A 19,815-nucleotide genomic window follows, 5' to 3' on the forward strand; every position below is an offset into this window, starting at 1 on the left:
TCTCTCAGGAACTTGCAATTTAGACCCAGAGACTCTATCCAGTCTGGTCTATTTTCTTGAACGAAGTAATGTAAACTTGGGACCGCAGGCTGCCTATCCATGTGCTGCCAGAGCTAGTTGAGGCTGGCCTGCAGAGAAAGGGAGAGGGGAATAAAGCAGACTTGCCAAGAAAAGAAGAAACTAGGGCCATAGACACCAGAGAGAGAGCCTGGGGCAGTGCCTGCCGGCTCCCTGTTCCAGGTCCTTCAGAGGTTCAGTGGCTTTACCTTTTATGGAGACATCCCTGTGTTCTGTCATAAAGCTCCTCTTCTTGCTTAAGCTAGTTAGGGTTGTTTCTGCCATTTGCAACAAAAGGACCTTGAACAGTAAAGCACTACGTCGTATTTTTAAGATGTCAGTAGGTTAAGACATGTAGAGGCTTCCCTGGTGTTCCAGTGGTTAATACTCCGTGCTTCTAATGGTTGGGAGGAGGGGCCTGTCCCTGGTTGAGGAAGTTCTGCATGCCACACTGCACGGCCAAAAAAAAAACCACGTAGAGCACCCATAATAATAGTGTTCCTGCCACTGGGATTGACAAATTGATTCCTTCAATCATGGCATCCGCCCTCCATAAGGGCTTGGATGAAGGTGGCTTCAGTTTTCTGTGACTCTCCTATTTCTCTGCCTTCATGGATAACCATCCCCATTCTGATGGACTCTTGTCTTTTTTTTTTAGATATGATGGCATATTTTATCCTTTTCAGACAAGTCTGGTAGGGTTGGGAGCCATTCTCTTTATGGTGACTTTGGATTTCTCCTCTCTGATTCATGATGTGTTGGTTTTCCAATGAATTTCAAGAGGACCTTTAGACTCCCCTCATCTCCAAATTCCTTAAGGACACTTCAATGCCGTCTCCAAACACTGACAGTAGTTTGTGGCCCACTTGACTTGTCTGTTGATGGGTAGTGAATAAGCTGAGAGGTCCTAACCACCCTGTTGGCTGTCTCATTTTCTCCCTGTTCAGATTCATTTGCAGGTTTCTTAGGGCAGTTCATAGGGGCTGCAGCCAGGCTTCTCTAGCTCAGTTGTTCTCAATGCCTTCGTGATTAAATACTCCTCTCTTGATTTCTCTGTTAACCTTCTTGGACCCTGCTCTTCTGAGACCTTTCTCTGTGTTGTACGCAAGGGCAAGGAAGGAATCTGGGGAATAGCATATAAACCAATTTGATCAAAGATTAGAGAATAGTGGGAGATGGTGCTAGAAAAATACATTGCAGTCTGTAATGGGATTGCCCTTAGAAACAACAGCCTGGATTCTCTGAGGTTGGCAGAATCTCCATGTTAGGAAAGGAATGAACTTGAAGGCCAGGTGCTTTCTCTCTGGCCTTCACTTGACAATGACTGCTGACTCCCTTATGCTGATGGGGGGAAGAGCTCTCCCATTAGCACTGCCACTTCAGACTTGCTACTGCCACCATTTTTACTGCTTTTGCTGAAAATTCTTCAGTCACAATTTCTCCAGTGTGAAGGACACTTTTGATGTCAGTACCATTTGGAGGCCAGAACAAACTGTTTTCTTACTTGCATGAAAATTACCAGGCTGGCATCGTACAGACTGAAAATGTTCACATAACAGGACTTCTATAAATAGATCCAAAATACTAAATTGCGTGGAGATTTCACAACAGCCATCAGATATCTACATATGGTTTGTAAAACTCGTCTTATGGAAAATGTGACCTGCTAAAGTACTGGCCCATGGAAAGTTGAGGATTTTCTTGAAGGGAAAATACCCACACAGATAAGATTTACATTGCTTCATTGATTGAGTGAAACATCATAATTCCCTAAAGGTAAGATGTCTCTTTGAAGGACAATTTAGAATATTGTTTGGTTATTATGGACTTCTTCTGTGTTAAAAGAGTAATTTACTGAAATAAGATTTTTTTTTTTCAGTAGATTTGTAAAAATATTTGCTATGTTGGTACTTTTATTATATGTAGAAGATAAGCACTTTCTGTTGTGGTAAACATCCTGAAAAAATGACAAATCAATTACATATTGTTTTGCTGCTTGAATTTGAGCCTCTGCTTCTCTGTTATAATATTACCAGTGTGGCTACTATATTACTAATCTGCTTGTCCTTTATATAATTAATAATTAATATATTCTATGTCAGTTGTTAATACACTAACATTCAGGCCAAATTAATACTTACAGAAAAGTAGTAAAACATGAATACTTTTATTTGGATACTTCAAACAAAAAAAAAGACACTAGTCAATAGATGACTAAATATCAAGATAATTGTGGCAAAGCTATTTTTAAATGTTTCAGTATGACTGACCAAATTCCCTGTTTCATTTTGCTATCGACGACCTCATAGGAATATGTATTCATCAACCTTTGTATTTTTATTATTATTTCAATTGGCTAGCAGGATTACTATATCTGTGTATCTTTATGTGGCTTTTGCAGTATCTAGGAACCACCTGGAAAATAGGGAAGTAAAGCTAAATTTAGAAGATAAACCTTGGAAAAGATAATGGAATAGGGCCTGAACCGAGGCTATGGTTCCACAGAAACCACCTTTTTCATATCTTTCTGCCTCCTCTTTTCCCCTCACTCTTTCCTGAGAGTTTACCTGATAGTACATTTCATTCTTTTTTTTTTTTTTTAAATCAGGCAATGCTTCCAGCTATAGCAAATTGTGGTATGTGTACCAAAACCTTCTCTCTTTACCTTGGAAAAAGCAATCAGCTTTAATTTTGAATCAGATTTAAAGGCAGAACAGAGGGGGGGAAAAAAGTTTTTTTCTGGAATCCATTATGGAATCCAAAGTGCTGCCCATTAGGTTTTTCCTGAAATTTTGATGTACTAAGTTACAATAGTGAAAAACAGTTGAACTTTCCCAAGAAAATGACGATGTAATTGGTAAAAGTGGGCCCCACTGGATGCAACCAAAAGAAATATCCTTCTTTTTCCTGAATGCTGGCAAAAAATGATATTGCAAAAACTTAAGAAAAAGTGATTATTGTCTTAAATGCTGGCAAGAGAATTCTTCTTAGGGAGAATTTCAAACTGTCTTTGTTTTGGAAGAATGCCTCAGTAAGTGAGATCCTGCGGTCTTGGTCATCAGCTGGAGACAAAGCTTTAGAGTGGAGTCAAAACTGCTTTGTTTGGGAATTTGCTCGTTAGGAGGAGAGAAATTCTTGGCTACTGAGAGAATGTCGAGAAGATAGGGGAGGGAAAACGGCTGGTTAAGAGGGTGAATATGACCCAGGGATCATGGCAGAGGGCTATGAAAAACCACTGGTGGTAGGTGGCTGAAAGGAGTCTAAACAAGCGAGTATAATAAAATACTACTTTGAACTGTTTGCAAGGCTGTGCCTGATGGGACTGCTCCCATCAACTCCCAGGTCTCCTGTGAAATCTACCACTCTCACAATATTTCCATACTCTGTTTGTTTTCTTGATAGTGGAAGAGCTCAAAAATGAGTCTTCCAGGTGGAAGAATGAGCCTGGAGGCAAAAGTGGTAACACAATCCTCCATCCCATACCCCTGCCCTGGTAATTCACAATGTCCTTGGGAAGGCTTTTGGATGAAGAAAAGGTTTTCAGGCTGATTTTCTAAGTCTTTAGGAGCCAGGTGTCTCCAGCTGACATCTTGGTTTTATGGGAGGGACTGTATTTGTTTCCTTAGTATAGGTTTGGGAGATAAAATACAGGATGCCCAGTTAAATTTGAATTTTAGATAAACAGGGAGGGCTTTTTTTAGTGTAAGTATGTACCAAACATTGCATTGGGTATATTTCTGTAGCAATGAGTACTCTCACAAGGGCTTCCACAGATACCCAAGGCAGTCACCTTGCTGAATTTGGGGCTCATTCCCAGTACAACACAATACTACCTCTTGGGGAAGAGTCTAGGGTCTGAGCCAAGGCTATGGTCCCATAGAACACACTTATTTGTTTCTTTCTGCCCCTCTTTCCTCCTCACTCTTACATTTCTCCTACAGTTCCTTCCCATGATTTGTAAACTCAACTGGGGCTGCAGCAAGGGAAGAAATTGATAGGCAGCCCATGGTTAAGTCTCCTCCTCCATAAAGGGAAGATAATAATGCCTACTTATGGGGTTGTTATGAAATTCAATCTGTTAATACAGTAAGTCCCCTACATACAAACGAGTTCTGTTCTCAGGGTGCCTTTGTAAGCCCAATTTGTTCATAAGTCCAACAAAGTTAGCCTAGGTACCCAACTAACACAACTGGCTATATAGTACTGTACTGTAATAGATTTATAATATTTTTCATACAAATAATACATAAAAAATAAACAAACACAAAAAATAAAGAAAACGGGGGACTTCCCGGGCAGTCCAGTGGTTAAGAATCCACCCTTCCAATGCAGCGGGAGCGGGTCCGATCCCTGGTCGAGGAACGAGATCCCACATGCCGGGCGGCGCGACCAAAAAATTAAAAAAAAAATAAAGAAAACATTTTTAATCTTACACTGCAGTACCTTGAAAAGTACAGTAGTACAGTACAATACTTGGCATACAGGGACTGGCATCGAGTGAAGAGGCAAGAAGAATTATTGACTGGAGGAGGGAGAGGAGGCGGGAGATGGTAGAGCTGAAGGATCGTCAGCAATAGGAGATGGAGGGCAAGCTGCAATTTCACTCACACCTGACGTTGATGGCACAGGTTCTGGTTCCTTGCTGGATTCATTCTATCTACCCTCTTGAAAAAACAATCCCGTGATGTCTGGGTAGTAGCTCTTTTTTTCTCGTCATAGATGACACGGTAGCACTGGATTGCATTCTGAACGGCTGCTGCAACCTTCCTGTACCGTTCTACATTTGGGTCCTGTGCCTCAAAAACTAAAAGTGCCTCCTCAAATAAAGAAAATCCCCTTGCCATTTCCTGAGTTGTGAATCTCTTTGTTGCTTCAGTTACTTCTTCCTCTTGTCTCTCTTCGTCCATTCTCTGGGCCTCCACTTCCATCAAGTCTTCATTAGTAAGCTCCTCGTGTTGCACAGCAAGGAGTTCAATGAAGTCATCCTCTTGCAGATCTAGCTTGAAAGAAAAATACTGTACTACTGTACTCTCTACAGTACTGTACAGTAAAGTACACAAAAGCACAACCAATTGTAGAGGATGCATGCACGTGACAATGTACGCCAGACACGTGAACTAACTTATGTGACTGGACATGTGGATGCACGTTCGCATCTTTGAAAGTTTGCAACTTGAAGGTTCGTATGTAGGGGACCTATGTACATTAAATTATTAAGAACATACTGTAGCTAGTGGGAAGCAGCCACATAACAAAGGGAGATCAGCTCGGTGCTTTGTGACCACCTGGGGGGTGGGATAGGGAGAGTGGGGCGGAGACGCGGGACGGAGGAGATATGGGGATGTATGTGTGTGTGTGGCTGATTCACTTTGTTGTACAGCGGAGGCTGGCACACCGTTGTAGAGCAATTGTACTCTAATAAAGATGTTAAAAAAAATAAAGCTTATGGACTTACAATATGAAAATAAATAAATAAATAAATGTTATCTGAACTGTCAAAAAAAAAAAAAGTACATACTGGCTATTACTATTTTACTAGGTAAAATAGTAGTGTTTGACTCTAGGGCCTAGAGTCTAGGGTCTAGAAGCCTTTGACTATTGTAGTCACCATGGCTTTCCCTCATTAATTATTCTCCACACTATAATGAGTGATCTTTTAAAAATGCAAATCTGACCATGTCATGGTTTTGACATAAAGCCTTCAAGGTTTTCTAGGACTTTGAATAAAGACCTACTAGGCCCTGAATGCTTTTTCTTTTAAAAACTATTTTGCCAATTTAACACCCTGTCTCTCTTCCTTTCACTTTGTATTTTCTAGGCACACAGATTTTTGAGTGTCATTAAGGTGCCCTACATGATGTGCCTTCTGCCTGAAATATTTCCCTTCTCCCTACTCCCACTTCACCATGTCAGTTCATACTCATTTCCCAGTCCTTGTCAAAAGTGAAGCCTTCTCTGACCTCCTAGTCTAGATTACAGGTCACAGTTTAGAGCACCCTGTACTTTTCCTTCATAACCACTAATTACAGTTTCTAACTATATATTTGTATGGTTATTATATCATAAGCTCCATGAGGACAGGGACAATGTCCATCTTGTTAGCCATTATAGTCCCCAGGTCCAGCATAGTACTGAACACATACTAGGTACTCAACCAAAAAATATATTTTTTAATGAATTAAGGTTATATTAGACCAGCAGTCAGCACTATTGCCCATAAGCAGATCTGGCCCACTACCTCTTTTTTTTTTTTTTTAATAAATTTATTTATTTATTTTTGGCTGCGTTAGGTCTTCGTTGCTGCGCACGGGCTTTCTGTAGTTGCAGTGAGCAGGGGCTACTGTTCGTTGCTGTGTGCGGGCGTCTCATTGCGGTGGCTTCTCTTGTTGCGGAGCACAGGCTCTAGGCACGTGGGCTTCAGTTGTGGCACATGTGCTCAGTAGTTGTGGCACATGGGCTCAGTAGTTGTGGCACATGGGCTTAGTTGCTCCGCGGAATGTGGGATCTTCCTGGACCAGGGCTCGAACCTGTGTTCCCTGCATTGGCAGGTGGATTCCTAACCACTGTGCCACCAGGGAAGTCCCCCTCTACCTCTTTTTACATGGCTTGCAAGCCAAGAATGGTTTTTATACTTTTAAATGATTAGGACAAAATAAAAAGAAGAATGATATATCTTGACACATGAAAATTAAATAAAATTCCATTTCAGTGTCCATAAATAAAGTTTTATTGAAACATAGCTCTGCATACTCGTTTATGTATTCTCTATGGCCACTTTTGTGCTACAGCAAGAGTTGAGTAGTTGTGACAGAGCCCATAGGGCCGCAAAGCCAAAAATATTTATTATCTGGTCCTTTACAGAAAAACTTAGCTGACCCTTTTAAACAATAGTAATTCTGGGCTCTGGGGCACTTTGTGTTCAAAAGCACCTGCAGGTGGCTTTTCTCAATTGTTAACAGTTTGCTTCTGTTGCTGAAACAAGTGATCTATTTATTTTGCTTAGTTGGAAGGATTAATTAAGGAGACTTTCCTTTGTCCTTTGTTTTTCTGCTTTTCTATCAACAGACAGAAGCCCCCAAACGCGGTCAGTCATATGGTAAACTCCTTTTGCCAGTGGTATGATGGCGTAACTATTTTTCACCCCCAATCAGATTTCCCGGTTTTTCAGATAATTCACGAATTCCTTTCCCAAATGAGATAATGAGTTGATAGGTGGTAACAATGAATTTAAATAGAGTGCCTACATTTTCCCATCAACTTTCCTTCAACTCATAAACTGGGAATGGATTAAAAAATGTTTTCTGTTTTCTTATAAATGGACTATATCCCTTTCCAGTTACAAATTCATACTTACCAGAGCAACACTTTAAAATACACATTAAAATCTAACAAGGTTTTAAGATAGTTTCAAAGTGATTTCACCATAGTACTGGATAACTGTCCCAAGAGGGACAGATGAACTGTTCATTCCTTTAAATAATTTAATTAAAAAATCTAATCTGAAAAGTAACCACTGTTTATGCTCTTGGCTGCTGAATTTAAAGATATTTTTAGTGACAGAGTAGACAAAGAGGATTGTAGTGAATATAGGTGTTTTTTTTTTTGTCGCACCAGGCAGCTTTTGGGATCTTAGTTCCCTGACCAGGGATGGAACCTGGGCCCTGGCAGTGAAAGCAAGGAGTCCTAACCACTGGACCACCAGGGAATTCCCTAGGTGTCTTTCTTTTTTTTTTTTTTTTTTTTTTTTTTAGAAATTCACATTCTTTTATTTATTTATTTATTTATTTATTTATTTATGACTGTGTTGAGTCTTCGTTTCTGTGCGAGGGCTTTCTCTAGTTGCGGCAAGTGGGGACCACTCTTCATCGCGGTGCGCGGGCCTCTCACCATCGCGGCCTCTCTTGTTGCGGAGCACAGGCTCCAGATGCGCAGGCTCAGTAATTGTGGCTCACGGGCCCAGTTGCTCCGTGGCATGTGGGAACTTCCCAGACCAGGGCTGGAACCCGTGTTCCCTGCATTGGCAGGCAGATTCTCAACCACTGCGCCACCAGGGAAGCCCGGTGTCTTTCTTTATATCATGCCTTTTACTTCTGAGAAGTTTTTTATGATCGGAAATAGATCTCATTTGAATAATATTCTAAAAATTCTCTCAGAGTAAATCACTTATAAAGTCAGTATTTAATCCTTGATTTATCTCTTCTTTAAATTCATATTTTCATACAATGGATCTATTTAGAATGGAAGTCCCCTTGTAATGATAAAAGGAAAGAAAAATGACAGAATACTAACATACCAGCAGTAAAATATTTTAGATAAAGTTAAGATCTTATTGATAAAAGTATCACAATTATGAAGCTCCTAAATGATCTAAAATAGGTATAGAATTTGAATGCAAAATAAATATAATATTTTATTAATGGAAGATGATCTAATATACATTATCATATATTCCGTGAAGCAACAAATCAATTATTTGACCCAGTTTAGAAGATGGTATTTCTAGACCTTTACCGTGGCATCGGATTTCTTCTACAAGTTGCTTAGCCATTATGAGCCATCCCATCATAAAGAATTTATATCTGATTGGGTTGCATGATTTAAAAAAGCACTTTTATATATAAATAGATAAATATATTTAAATATATATATTTGAATTACTCTAACACAAACATTTCTCCATGTGCTATAGTAGGCTCATATTAGCATTACAATAACTGTGACGCAGGATAGATACTATGATATTCATTGATGGTTATTGGGCACTTAACCTAAATTTTTGGAAGCTCAGAAAATATGTTATATGGGTAAACAATTTTTTAAAAGAGCACTTGAATTTTTATTGTTTGACTCATTGACAAACAAGGGGGAACTTTCTAAGGACTAAACAATGGTTCTTAAAGAGTTGTAAGTTTCCCAAAAGGAAAGGAGGGAAACTCTGTAAGATATGGTAGATGCAAAAGGGAATTCAGGAAGCATTTTGCAAGGGCCTCCAGTAACAATGGGAGTTTCTCTACAAATATCCTGGCAGGAAGCTAGCAAGTCATTAGTGGTGATGCTCTAACATTTACTTATGGGTAGAGTGGAAATTAACAAAAAGTCAAATAGTTTCTCCTCCCCTCCATAAACATTATCGAGGGAAAAAAATCTTAGGAATATTTTCATTTCTAAGCCATCTTTTAAAATAGATGAAAAAGAGCATCAGATCAAGTACTGTGAAATGCAGTGAGTATTCTGGACCCAAAAGGATGTTTGTACAAGTTCTTTTTATTTATTTATTTGGTTTCATCGGGTCTTAGTTGCGGCACTTGGGCTCCTTAGTTGGGGCATGGGAACTGTTAGTTGTGACATGCATGTGGGATCTAGTTCCCTGACCAGGGATCGAACCTGGGCCCTCTGCATTGGGAGTGCAGAGTCTTATCCACTGCGCCACCAGGGAAGTCCCCTGTACAAGTTCTTTATAATGTCAAATTTATTCAGAGGACTTTCATTCTGAAGTTATAACCCTCCCAAACAATTTTTGGTTTTCAGATATTCTTGTTTTATGAAACAACCTTCCCAATTTTGGGTTTTAAAATATTCTTATTTTATGAAATAATGGGGAGAATAGATAGCGATTTATTTATATTTATTTTTATACCTTTGCTTCGCAAAATAAAAAAGTTGTTAAACCTATATCAGTTCCCAAAAATTCCTTGCAAATTTTACTGGTCCATGAAATAAAAAAGCCTGGGAACCAGTAATCTAGACTAATTGATGAGATAGATTTACAGTAAAATATTAAGTAATTAGAATATTCCTAGAATAGTGTTCTGGTTAATTAGATTTTCACATTGTAGGTTAACCTTTTTGTCTCATCCTTGCTCAGTCAATTTGACATGCATTTATTGAAAGCCTTCAGTTATGTCAGGCATCATTCTAATCAGAATAATATATATATATATATATATATATATATGGTAGAAAAATAATTAAATTAGGGAAGGGGGTGCAATCAGAGAAAGCTTCACAAAAAAGGTAAAGCTTCTTTTGGGTTTGGATGGACAGATGGAAGCATCCTCCAGGTGAGCATGGAGGGGAAAGCTATTCTATACAAAGGGACCCACATGCCCCAAAGCACTGAGGCTTGAAAGAACAGAATCATTGATATCTAAAGAGCAGCCATTTCAAGTGTCAAATGAAGGAGTGGCCAGAGAATAAATCTGAGAGGTAGCCTGGAGTCAGATTATAAAGTGATTTGTATGTTTTGCTTAGATGCTTGGACTATATTCAATATGTGCTTGGAGAATCTTCGAAGGGTTTTAAGTAGGAGAGAATTGGAAATCTTTTAAAAAATATATTAGTATCTTTTTTTTTTCTGCCTGGGTAAGTAGAATATACTGAACATAATTGAACCTTTTACTGATAACTGAAGATCTTTCAGTGATCTTCTCAATGAACATCAGTTCTCATTTTATAAAGGAACACATTGAAATATAGAAGGTGTAGGACTTCCTCCTCTTTAGAGACCCAGGAAATATTTTTTGAAGTTTTCTTTATAAAACAAATTACTATGAATGTATTTTGTCTTAATTTTTCTCATTCTTGTTAATGCTTGTAAAGGTCTGGGGAAAGATTTTGGTTGACAGCTTTTACTGACTGGATTTTTTCTTAATTTTACTATGGAAAATCACTGATTAATAGATGGTATCCACCTACATGCTGAGTGAGGGGTAAAATTGTGCCAGTTATGGGTAGAATTTGGAGAGTCACATTCATCAATTTACCCCCTATTGTTTACTCAACACATAATAGTTACTATATAAACCTATGGTGAACTGAAAAGAATTTGCAATATACATGGTAACATTTTTTTCTGAGGAAAACTGAATTACTGGCTTAACTGGTAGTTCTTTGATATGGCTTACCTGGTAGTTCTTTGATATGGCTTACTTTTATATATAAACAAAGGGAGAATAAGTGATCATAATGTGTGAAATTTCACCTTTAAAAGAGTTTAACAAAAATCTATATACAAGGATGTTGAAAAGCTTTAGTCATACTGGCACATTGGGGGAATATTTCTTTTTAAAGAATGGGGATCTGGCTTAGAGATGGAAAACAAAGGTAGGAGACATAAAGTCCCTCTGAAGGGAAAAGTGCAAATTGTCAATTTCTGCAGGGTTAGAACTGCAGCTGTGTTCAATAATACTGAACATTCTTAAGAATGACCTGCATATCCATGCTTGCAGATTTCCTAAATTTTTCCTCAATGTGAAATACCAATAGCAGTATTAGTACCAGGAGTCTGGGTGTATGGGCTAAAAAGTAATAAGTAATCCTATTGTGGGCAAGTATGAAATAGAGAAAAAAATAATATAAATTATATTTGTAAGGTGATGATCTCAACGTGGTTGGTTAGGTGTGACAAAGAGAATCTAGAGGTTACTGTAGACAGCCTTCTGGAGTTATGAGCCCAATGTGCTAGTGTAACAAAATAATCTTGGCCTTATAAAGCAAGTGATTTACAAAGAACTTGAAAACATTGCCTAGATCTTGATTTTTAAAAAATACCATGAAGGCCATATAAATATAATCCAGATATTTCCTTATCTCCTACTAGAAACACCTAAACCACCTACAACGTTTCCCTTTTCTCACTCTTCCATATTTACAGGTATCCCAGGAGATTTTTCCCCTGAACTCACGGAAAAGTCCTATCGACTACCGATGTTTATTCCCCCTTTTCTGGTATAAATCCCTTCCACGGTACTGCTGAGCGCTGCCACTATCTTGGCATCATTGGTTTCCACTGGGCTCTCACTGCAAATGCACTAAACATCCTGAGGTCCAAAGTCTCTCGAAGTTCATTGGCAAAGAGGGGCAGAACATTTAACCATTTACCCCTAACATTCACAGATGGGTACCAAAGCACTTGAGTACCCAATTTTCGTAGGTACGACACTTTCGGTTCTTGCAGTTCCCATGGGAAACTGGGGAACTCCTAACGCAGACCACACCAGGCTGCAGCAGAATTCCTCCTCTTTTCATGCGTGAGGTTTCGCGGCAGGGTTAAGCTTCCGGTGCCAGACTGCCCCATTCTCTCAAGAAATAGCCTTCTGGTGCCCGCTTGGGCTCAACCTGGGCTCCCCCCTGGCACAGTTCTAGCAAGGGGGATGGATTTCTTCAACTTTGCAGGCTGGCATGGTGGGTGGGCATCTATTCAATCTTTTCAGAAGAGTAACTTAGCTCTCGTGACAAACCCCGAGATAACAACAGAGGACGTGAACTAAACAGAACTTTTAATGGAAGCGATTTAAAGGGTTTTTTTAAATGAATGCGGGACAAACAAGGACACCTCTAGGTTTGCAGATACTTTTATTAAAGCTCTCTGGAGTAGCGAAATGCCAGTGGGATCGTCAGTAGGAGTAGAGTGGACGGTGAGTGAAAATTTGTTGAGTACATCTCAGAAGTTAGTACTAGAATTTCAGGTATTCTAACTCATTCTAACCACTCCATTCAGTAGACCGAAGGATGAGATTCCGCAGTATCCCAGCTCCAGTTCCCGATATATTACTCATCTGGAGAAGATTTTGAAATTTTCTCTTCTCCCTTTCCGTCTTTCTCCAATACAGGCTGTGAGTTTGTCTACCACCCCTACCAATATTTAAAGGGAAAGGCGCTTAGAACAAGGCAAAGTAGGGGGGGAGGACTTTGCGGCTGTTTCTGAAACCCGTAAAGAGAGAGAGCGATAATGGGTAAGGGGCGTGCAGACTAACTCCTTCCTTGCCCAATCAGGTGCACAGGAAGATGTCCTTTTACCAATAAAAATAAAGTTCGCTTTCCGGAGGCGGGAGGGTGAGCCTTGACTGCCAGTTCTCCAAAGCAACGATAGAGTAGAAGACGGAGAATGATTAGAGGTAGGACCAACCCAGGAAAGGGGGCGGGGTGAAGGTGGGGGGTAACTCTGAGCGGCGGCTGGACTGGCGAGTGGGATGCGAGAACTGCTGTTCCTGTAGTAGTGTTTCTCGCCAATCAGGAAGGCTAGGGAGTGGGCGGGGCGGGGAAGAGGTGGGAAGAGCTCGCAGCACCGCCGGGCGCCCGTCGGGCTCTGGGGGGAGAGAGAGAGAAATCCGGTAAAAATCAGAGTCGGAGGGAGGTTTAACCACAGATCGGTTCCGATCGGATTATTCCTTAAAGGGGACGCGCCATTGTCAAGAGAACGGAGCCTGGGGCCCGAGGGCGGGGACCGGCGGCGCCCGAGGAGTGAGGCAGCTGCACTTGGACTGGGGACGGGTAGGTGTTGCCTGGGGAAAAGCGCTTCATTTCACTTTCTCTTCCAGCCCCAGGGGCAGGCGCCGGGATGCCCGCCGACTGGCGGCCACAGCCCTGGCGGGAGACGAGGTCGCCGGCCCTCGCTCGCTGCCTTTCTGATGGGAGTCGAGGTGGGGGCGGGCCAGGATGGCTGGCAAGCTGCGCCGCCCGGGCCAAGACTCATAACGGACACTTAGCCGCGGCGCAGCCCCCGCCTCAACCGAAAACCCGCTGGAGCGGCAGCGGGTCCTCGGGGAGCGCCGCGCGCCCCGCTCCCCCGCGCGCCCGGCTCCCCCGCGCGCGCGCTGCTTCCTTGCGCGCCCCCTCTCCCTCGCGCGCCCCATTCCGCTCGCGCGCGCCGCGTCCTCGTGGACTCGCGGGAGCCGCCCCGCGGGGAGGAAGGCGGTGGCGGTGGTGGCGAGGCGGAGGGAGGTCGGCGGTCACTGCTTTACTGCCCCGGCTAGGAAGGCAGGGCTGAGGAGCAAACTTAGCGCGGCAGCTGGCGGCCCCAGGCGAGGAGGACGCTGGGGACCCGCTGAGCGCGCGGAGTCGCCAGCCCGGCCCAGCATTGTCCTGCTTTTCCTTTGCTCTCGTCTCTCCGCCCACTGCTCGCGGTAGTGGGGAGGGGTGCGGACGCGGGCGCCGTGCCCGCGTCGCTCCGCGCCTTCCGCGCACCCCCAGACCCCGAGCTTGCCCGAGCCGGAATCGGCCCCACCGACGCCGCAGCCACCGCCTGCGGGCCGTCGGGGCCAGTGAGTGTCCTTGCAGCTCTCAGTCTCCACACCGGCGCAGGCTCCCTGGGCGCTGAGCTCTTACTTGTAACTTTTCTTTGCCAATTGCTGGAAGTTGTGGCTTCCGGGCGGCAGGTTCTTTGGACAAAACCTCAGTTTCTTGCGTTCTGGAGAGGCTGATTTCTACGGCGAAATGGTTCTTGATCGCTGTCGGTGTTTTCCTCCCATCCCAGTTTCATTTCTCGGCACCTAAAATCGCTTTTCTCGTGGATTTGCATTGTAAGGGAGCATTAACCTCTCTCAGGTCAAGATAATTTGAAAAGAAAAAAAAAAAGGGAGCGGTGCTGATGAGGAGCTAGAGCTCTATGTAGAGCCGAATGCGCCTTAACCTTTGAACTGTGGAAAGTATTACCTCGACTTTACTGGCGGAGCTTCTTTTGGAAGGAAAAAAAATTGCAAAACGAAACAGAACAAAAAACTCCAGGTTGCTAGGGTCTATAGGATTAGGGAAAAAAAAAAAACTTTTGATTAAAGTTAGTTTTGTAACTGTTCTGCCCAGCAGATATCTCCGTAAATTTCTGCTACTGAGCCCATAGGCATTATAATTAGTAACAGTAACTTGTACTATTGATAAGACAAATGTAAGTAGTTTTTTTCCATCTTGAGCACTGCTGCTATTCTATACCTGTCAATACTTGCTAAAGAAATTATATTTAGAAACAGTACCTCCTTGTTAGAGATCTTATTTAGAAAAGGAATGTTTTCATGAACATTCATTTTTGACAGTTTCTTCTTGTGCAGTACTTTGTAGAGTACTTGCATGTGCAAGTTACAACCCTATAAACAAAGCTGCGGTGTGTGTGTTATTCTGTAGTCTTTTTTTGGCTACTCATTATCAAAGATAGCATTCCATCCTGTCTTTTCTTCCATTCTGAGTTATTTTGTAAAATTACTTCTCTAGAAAAGTGAATTTTATTGGAACCTCTGGCCCAGCGGGGTGTTTTTCTTTTTTCTTTTTTTTAAGCAATACTAACAACTTTCCAAAGTGTTCATTGATTATATGAGTGGTGTGCAGCATTATAACATAAGTTCACAGGCTCAGCAATAACAACAGAGAAGCTATACTTGGGAATCTAAAAGCCAATTTCAGGTAATAATATTTGAGAGATACTTGACTCTTCCTATAGAATTTAGGAAGTGTAGACGCACAAACACATGATCTTTCGTAGTAATCTTGATGGTATCTGGCGTTGTTACACCTAATATCCTTCTTCCTCCTCTTCTCTTTGATCCTCTTTGATAAGTATGTCAGGCAGGCCTGCTGGCATAATCTTCTTTTCCATCTCATAATAGAAAGTAGAAGATTAAAACAAGCTTCCAAATTTCTATTTTTGTTTACTTACCAGCTTATTTAAACAATAGAGGAGAGAATTCCTGAACTTTTAAAAGATTGCATATAAAGAAAACACTCAGAAAGAATTATCTTTGAACTATCTAGGCTATGTTTCCTGGAAAACATATTTTTCCTGTGTGCTTTTCACATTGTTTTAAACACATTGTCCTAAATATACACATTGCCAGGGCATTTCTTGAATTGTGCACTGTCCATTGAGATCCCTGGGAACTAGGACTGTCCTCTATTTCTGTGCAGATTCACTGTGTCACCTAGTGTTTTTCTAGTGCCAATTAATGTGTTGACTTAGGTCTTTTTGACAGAAAACGATAATGTTCTATAGAGGCTGCTTGAGAGGCTTATATATTTATTTTTTTTAAATAAACACCTTTCTGAGCAAGTTACACCAAAGAATAGCAATTGGTTTAGTGTCTGGGGGAAGATATATTAATCTAGGTGCTTTTTGTTCTGTGTACAAAACTGTGATTTAATTGTTTATAATATCTGTTCCACAGACATCTTTTGTGATGGTGATTGCTTCTTGTCCCAATTATTAGAATTAGGTTTAATCTGTTAACATCCGTTGAGTACCCATTTATTTGAGGAGTTTTATGGAAAGGTAAAGTAGAAATGGATGACAGTCATTGCTCTCAAAGTTATGGAGTTTAATGGGAAGATGCAAAATTATCATCCATAGGGAAAAGATAATGTGTATCCCATTGCAGTAACAGGTGCAAACTAACAGTGACACAGGATTCATGCCAAAATGGTAAAGGAATAGTGTAATGATAGAAGAAACTTAGGAGATGTGGGAAAGTTTTCATTGCTTTATGTAGCAAATTTTATAATATATTTTTTAAAAATTAAAAAAATAAAGTATGTTTGGGGTGTATGTTCACTACTTGAACTATTTTTAATGTATGAAATACTGAGGGGGGGCAGAGCATGTACTCTGAATTTCACCTATTGTTACCTCATCAGAGGGATCATCTATATAACCCAGCTCAAATGTCACCTTGTCTGCAAGCTCTCCTGTTCTCCTGATCCTAAGTGATGGCTCTTTTCTCTTGCTCCTGTAAAGTCCTTTTACAGCACAAGCCATGCTCTGACTTACAGTATAGTTATGTATTTATTCATTAGCTTGTGGATTTTGGTAAAAACCATTAACAAAAGTTGGAGCCTTCCCGCCCTGCCCAGTCCCTTTTACTGTTGCCTAAAGTACTTGAGCAGGTTTATTATTATTAGCCCAATAGAGTCTGTAAAACCATAAGCAATAAAAAAGTTCATATTGTTTTCTTTGGGGAAAGAGTATATGAGTGTTTAAAGGAAAAACCAGTTTTTTCCTTATCACCAGTTTCACATGCTCATTGTAAAATATTGCTATGAAGGAAGTGTATAACTTAGAAACTAAATATCCCCTCTAACATGGCCCCTATCACATTATAACTATTGGTAATGGTTTTAATTCCAGGGTTTTTTTCCCCTTCTTTTTTTTTATTACCTTCAGATAGGAGTGCCTTAAACTATCATACTTGAAAAATTTTAATGAGTAAGTTATGTTTACTGGGAATGGAGAAAGGTAATCAATTTTTATACACTTATTTATTTTTTATTTTATATAATAAAATAAATAATTATTTATTAATTTCTCCAGGCTCAGTTATTATGGTTATTTTACCTGTTCTTGAGAAACAAGGCTCCCACCAGTATTTTTGTGTTCAAAACAGACTATGATTTACAGACTATTAGAATCATAATCATTTCAAAGATGGTCAAAACCTGTGTCCCTGAACATTTTAAGTATCTTTACGCTAAAATGTTTTTGGAGTACATACCGTAAGCCTAATCTCTTTTCATTTCTTGATTCTTCTCGTCTCTAGAGAGCATTAAAAATTGCTCCGAGACTGCCAACTGGCACTGCTCACAGTAGCCCCTGGAGGAATGTAGGAAGATATTTGTTTCTCATCAGTTCACACGCAGAGGTTGTACTCTACCCTTATGTTGCTCATTATGAAAAGGGAGCTACAATTTAGGCTGATGAAGGAGGTGATAAGATTCTGTTGTTCTGGGTGCTTCTTTAAGCCAGCCCAGGTGGGAAAAAAGGTTTTCCAAAGGCTCCTAAATAGAAAACCCAGCTGCAAGCAGCCAGGGCTAATCAGGTGAGAAATCTCCGTTTATTCAGCAAGTTTTTATTGAAAACTACACCTAATTTGTGCACCATGTAGGCACTGAGAATAGGATGATGAAGTCTGTCTGGGCCACAAGCTATGAGCTCCTCTGAGTAGGATCCTTAAATAGACAGAGTGGTACATGTGGATGAAAGGTAGTGTATATGATGTGTACTTTTAGGTGATTTGTTATTCACCCTTGTTTGTTGTTCTGTATAGCTTCTTTCAAAGTATCCTAACAAACAAACCTGGTATTCCATAGGAGGTGGGTTGGGGTCCATGGAACCTGTTAAAGTAAATCTGTGAGCTGTAGAATTTTTTTTTTTTTTATATTTCAAGCACTGCTATTCCTGTGAGGCAGAATATTTCAGAAATTCTGCAGATATTGATGTGTCTTTCCTTATACCCTACAAGCATCGTCCATTGCAGAGACCACCGTTATGACACTGTATCTGTATCCTAGTAGGTAATTCACAGTTTACTGATAGAGTAGTAACACATTATTTTAAACTCAAAATGCTATAATAAATAGATAGCTTTATCAGGATTTTTTTATGTTATGAAAATAATTGTTTTGAAAAATCACTTGTGTTAAAATATAGTGTGAAGTATTTCTGACTTTTACAAAATGGACTACCTCCTTTCCCCGCAAGCCTGTTCTGTTGCTCGATCTTTGTATTTGTGGGGAAAGAATCAGATTGTTGAGAAAGGGGCCTTGTAGAGTTGTCAGTGATGGAGTCAACCAGGCTAGGAAGAATATCTGACCAAGGATACATCCTATGGAGTTTGACCATAATGCAGCAAGTGTGATTTGTTGAGTTTTGAGAAGAGTTAAAAGTTTTAAATAACAGCTTAATTGAGATATAATTTACATACCATACAATTCACCTATTTAAAATGTACAAGTCAATGTTTTTTAGTATATTCCGGAGTTGTACACCTCTATCACAACCAATTTTAGAACTTTTTCATCACCCCATCACCTTCCTTACCTCCCTCCTCAGCCCTAGGCAACTGCTAATCTACATTCCATCTCTACACATTTGCTATTCTGGATCTTTCATATAAATGAAAGATAACATTTTAATAAATGTGCGTTCCTGTATAAATCCGTCCCTCTAATGTGCATAAATCCTAGGAGTAGAGAGGGTCTTTTCATGACCCTAGAAGTTTAGAAAGATTTTTTAAAAAGGGAATTTATCTATATCCTTATTCTACCTACGCCTGGAGAGAAATGGAAAAAGAGATTTTTTTCCCCCTATAAAAATCATGACTCATTTTGAAAGAAAGAAAAAGACTCATTTTGGTGACACTTTTTTATGTTCATTTAATCATTTGGTGACTCTCTACAAGTAATTTGTTTCAAGTTCTGTATACTGGACTTAAATAAAGGATGGTACTTTGAAAGAAGTTGAAAGTACTTGGTAAGTTCTAATCATTGTTGAATATAACTTGATGTTTACCTTATTGGTTCAGAATATATGGCGCAACTTGTCATTTATTTGATCAGAGATAGTGCTGTGTAAGTTGACTGTGATGAACTTGTATTGCCCCTGCACAGTGCTGGAGACCTTGTAGGCACTTAATAAGTGTATATTGGTTGCCTGACCACTATGATTATAGATATTTTCATCAGCTCTCTAGTCCTTATTTTCTGTCTTGTAGTAATAATAGCAACTACATTTATTGAGTGCTTACTAAGTAATAAGTTCTTTATATGTACTATCTTTTAAAGTAAAAGGATGCAATTTAGTTTTGAGAATTTTCTGTATCTCCATTGATTGTAGTTTTACAGGCTTCTGATCATTTCTTTTTTTTTTTTTAAGATTATTTTGAATGACCATTTTTGATCAAACCTAAGACACTTTGATGCCACTGCATTTTTGAACTTTTAGGAAATGTCAACATAAAGTTTTTACCAACTAAATGTCGCTGTTGGGTGGCAGCAGTTGTGAGATACATTTCTATTTTAGAACAACCATACTTCAGAGAGGTTGAAGTGGTGGTGGTGGTGTTTTTTTAAAGGGCATCTGGGAATTGAAGAAGGGGATATTAGTTTGTTCATTTACTGCAGTGCAGCTTCATTTTTTTAGGTTGTAAAACATTCACAGATACGCCTTGTTGCCTAAATGAATTTCAACATAATATTTCAACTTCTCAGGACTCCTTGTTTTGT

General features: G+C 40.1%; 1 protein-coding gene across 6 annotated transcripts in view; it reads left to right on the plus strand.

Moving 5' to 3' along the window:
- The window catches only part of FRYL (FRY like transcription coactivator), a 293,684-nt gene that overhangs the window by 37,879 nt on the left and 235,990 nt on the right, over positions 1-19,815 (plus strand). For 4 of the 6 annotated variants that reach the window (XM_082390377.1, XM_082390378.1, XM_082390376.1 and 1 more), the window contains exon 1: positions 13,108-13,329. The exons of 1 other annotated variant lie outside the window; for it this stretch is intronic. The gene's annotated coding sequence lies outside the window, so the exon portion shown is untranslated. Of the gene's footprint in view, positions 1-13,104; positions 13,330-19,815 lie in introns of those variants that run through there. One more of the 6 variants, XM_082390379.1, reaches the window with a different exon arrangement.

Source organism: Balaenoptera borealis, assembly GCF_965194805.1.
Source record: "Balaenoptera borealis genome assembly, chromosome: 4".
NCBI classification, from domain to species: domain Eukaryota; kingdom Metazoa; phylum Chordata; class Mammalia; order Artiodactyla; family Balaenopteridae; genus Balaenoptera; species Balaenoptera borealis.